At 44.1% G+C, this 1075-nt stretch overlaps 1 non-coding gene across 1 annotated transcript; it reads right to left on the reverse strand.

Moving 5' to 3' along the window:
• Window positions 1-417: 417 nt before the first annotated feature.
• Window positions 418-479, reverse strand: LOC150022633 (small nucleolar RNA SNORD20). The gene has a single exon (XR_016513636.1). It is a non-coding gene; the product is annotated as a small nucleolar RNA SNORD20 (small nucleolar RNA).
• Window positions 480-1075: the final 596 nt, after the last annotated feature.

Below are 1075 nucleotides of genomic sequence, written 5' to 3' on the forward strand. Positions count from 1 at the left end.
ACCCTGGTCGGCACAAACACCAACGATGACAGGCTCCCTTTTATGGTTGCAGAGCCTGTCAGTGCAGTTGCCCTAAGCTCTTCCTTCTGGGACTGGTTAATAAATGAGGCAAGAATTAGTGCTCTGGAAAGTTTAGAGAAAAACAACAACAGCAACAAAATTTGTTTGGAAAAACTGACCAGAAGTGGAAACTTCGGGGATGTTTACACAGTGGGCCACAGATGGTTTGAGGCTCTGGGATGAGGAAGGGATTCCTTGTTCAAGCTTACAAGACAGCTCAATGCGATAGTGGAAGAAACTATGAAAGGTGTGTAAACAGCAGGTGCTTGAGAGGAGTGGGGAAACGTGGCGGGAAGAGGGAGGAATTGGGGAACTACTGTATTACCTAAGGTAGGGTTTTTTTTTTTTTTTTTTTGATCAGAAGTTGACTATCTAGAGGAATTTTCTTGGGATTTCATCAATTATTTCTCAGACAATTAAGGTAGGGTTTTGACGTAATCACAAATTCCTGGCATTCTGATTCAGTCAACAATAGGGTCACGGCTGTATTGTGTAGGGCCTTAGCCATCCCGTCTACTGACAGGTGAGGACAACCCCATAAGACTCAGCCTCAAAGCCTTGGGGAGTTCCACTTCCCAGAAAGGTGGCAGAGTGTAGGGGTTGATTCTGTGCTGGTGAGGGGGCCCAGGGCTCAGAGGACAGATGTCGGGCTGGATAAATTAGGAGGACCATATCATGTCCAGGATTCATCATCCCAGAAGGCATAGGGCCTAGTGACAGGGTTGGACTAGGACCCATCACATCTCTCTGTGTTTTATCTTCTCTGATCCTCAGGACAATGGGGAAAATGAAGCTTTCTTTATCTTCAAAAGACTTGGGAAAGAACAAATAATGGTAAATAAACCAAGGGACGTAAATAAATAACAACCAGTAATTTACCAAACTACACAAAACTGTCTAATTATAAAGCAGGAAAGAAAAAGAAAATGCTAGGGAGGCAGGAGATACAGAGAGCATGTAAGCATAGGCTGCAGGGATATGAAGGAATCAAGATTTTATTCGCAGGAGAGACAAG

Source organism: Furipterus horrens, unplaced genomic scaffold (genome assembly GCF_987537825.1).
Source record: "Furipterus horrens unplaced genomic scaffold, mFurHor1.1.pri manual_scaffold_1, whole genome shotgun sequence".
Taxonomy (NCBI): Eukaryota; Metazoa; Chordata; class Mammalia; order Chiroptera; family Furipteridae; genus Furipterus; species Furipterus horrens.